Raw genomic sequence first — 2,670 nt, 5'->3', positions numbered from 1 at the left:
TGGAGGTGCTGCAAGAGCACTCTTTTTTCTGTTTTTTTGTTTTGTTTTGTTCCAATAAAGATTTGTCAGTCAAGTAACACCTAAGCTGTCTAACATGTGAAATGTAAGCTGCGCTGTCTGCATAATCAGCTAAAAGCACATGTCTCGGAAAGATGTTCTTGTCCTGTGGGAGCTGCTCAACAAACCTACTGTTCTCTTTGCTGCACTCCTCTCTCTCTCTCTCGCACGTACTCGGCTAAGCTGCCGCCATGCATGTTACTCGTCTCCGTGTTTTTCACTGTTTCTCTCTAACGCGCACACTTGCAGACATACATCACACAGGATCTGGCAGAAAATGAGGTTCTTGTGAGCAGACTGGTATGACTCACTCTTCTGCCTGCACTTGTCCATTAGCTGACGCTCCTACTCACAGTTTATGACAGGCAAAAGCGACTTAGAGTGTATCCTCTTATGCATAAGGACATATGGCTCTGTTTTATTTATTGGAGCTTTTTTTTCTCGTCATTTAACCGTCCACTTTCTGCTTCTAGTTTAAAACACCGGCGAGATACCGGCAGACTAAAGTGTTCAAGTGCGCTGGGTAAAATGCTCCCTGTTTAAGTTCAGCAGTTTATTTTTCAGAGTATGCTCATTTGGTCTAAAGATTCTTTCACTGGCTTATTTTAAATTTACGTCATTATGGTAGAAAATATACTTAGAGAGATTTGTCATTTTCTTGATGTTTCCTTCTGTACAGAAACAAAAGTTCATAGCCTGAAAAATAAATTGGTGAAATTCTCACGTCATTCAAGCATATCACCTTTGTGTACCCTTTAACTTGCCTTATTGAGATATCTGCAGTTTTATTGCATACCACTCTGTCTTGTTGCCCACATAATCATATTTTAAAACGTGATTTAAAAATTAGGTCTAGTTTAAACAATGACCTTCTAAGCTGTTTTTGTGAATTCAGCATTGAGTGAATTTCAGGAATGTGCTAGATAATGATAAGTTCATTCAGTTCATCCAGAAGTAGGTGAAAGCTCTAGTGTTCATTATGTAGAAAGGATCTTGCAGTACAATGTACACTGTTTGTCATGCACACTGGAGTGAAGGAGGTCCTAACAGATAGATCACATCCACAGATTGTAGAGTTAAAACTAAGGGCTTATTGTTGTCCAAAGACAGAGGGTTTCCATTGTCTCTGACATGTTATGTATTATAAAATGGTCAGATGATAAGATATAACCCGATGTGTGAAATTAAAGAGAATGTGAAAATTTGCGAACCATTTAAACTCAGTATTTTATTGAAATGCAATATAGACAATGTCAAAACTAAGAGTGTTCTTTCTTATTTTGAATATGGTGCTGCAAAAATATTTCACTAAAGCTGGCACAGAGAAACTAAAAGGCTCGAAGGCTGTTTAATATTAAAAAAAGGTCTGTTGAAACATCTTGCAACTGAGTACATGGTAACAAAGAAAGTATACCCTCTTTCAATCCCAAGATTTTATGTAACAGGACATAATAAAAATCAGCTGGTCGTTAGCAGGTTCTAAAATTAACAACACATGACACATTACCCCGTGTCATTATTTCAATAATAGAAACTAAACCAAAATCAGAAGCAGTGTGTGAAAAGACTAATTAGCCCCTTACTGCTTTCATAGGACTCTAATCAAGTGCAAGTGATTAATTGAGCATCAGCACCTCTATGAAAGACATGGAGAATTCAGGTATTTGATAGCACAATGCCAAGGAGGAAAGACATCAGCAATGATCTCAGAAATAATTGATCTCAGAGAAAAAACTGTTGCTGCCCATCAATCTGGGAAGGGTTATTAGGCCTTTTCCATACATTTTTAAGTCCATCATTCTACGTTGACAGTTTCCAGTCTTCCCAGGAGTGGACATCCTAGCAAATTCACCCCAAGGTCAGACAATGCAACACTCAGAGAAACTGCAAAAAACACATCTCACATCTCAGACTGTACAGGCCCGAGTTAGCTAAATGCTAAAGTTCGAGTAGAAGAAGGCTGAACAAGTTTTTTGCTTTTTTGGAAAAGTTGCCACTTGCAAAGATAATACATACATAAAGATTATCCAAAAGCACCCATTTTCAGCTATGACAGTTCAAAACTCAACATCTGAGAGGTGCGGGGATGGATCAGTGCACATGCCACAGGTAACAAGAACATCTGTGGAGGTGCCAAAAATGGTTCAGCGTGTTTTTTAGGTAATGCATTGCTTATTGCACCAAGAAAATACCAAACTACAAGCTGCAACAACAGTGTGGATCTATAGAGAAAAAGTCAGGGTAGTAATTTGGCTTTCTGTCCAGTGAAGACGCGTGATCTCTGGTCGCCGCTTAGCTGCAAAGCTTTGAAAACAGTTTACTTCTGTGAGGGTTTTTAAAAAACAGCACCACCAAGGACCAGGCAGTCACATCAGTCACATGGCAGACAGGACTGGGGGTAGGACAGTGCATCCAGATGATAAAAAAAAGCCTGAGGTCAGTTTTAATGAGCAGGGCTAACTACTACACCACTGTTCACTGTCCATCTGTCCACTTCCAGTGAGCTCTTGGCCTGCAGCGAGGTGTACAAGTAAAGACAAGAAACCCAACATCTACAAATGGCCTACACACGATTTGATAACATTATGTAGTAGATGTTTATTGGGTGTCATA

The sequence above is a fragment of the Pelmatolapia mariae genome, linkage group LG7 (genome assembly GCF_036321145.2).
Source record: "Pelmatolapia mariae isolate MD_Pm_ZW linkage group LG7, Pm_UMD_F_2, whole genome shotgun sequence".
In the NCBI taxonomy this organism is placed as follows: Eukaryota; Metazoa; Chordata; class Actinopteri; order Cichliformes; family Cichlidae; genus Pelmatolapia; species Pelmatolapia mariae.
The sequence above is the reverse complement of the archived record's forward strand: the minus strand, read 5'-3'. Positions refer to the sequence as shown.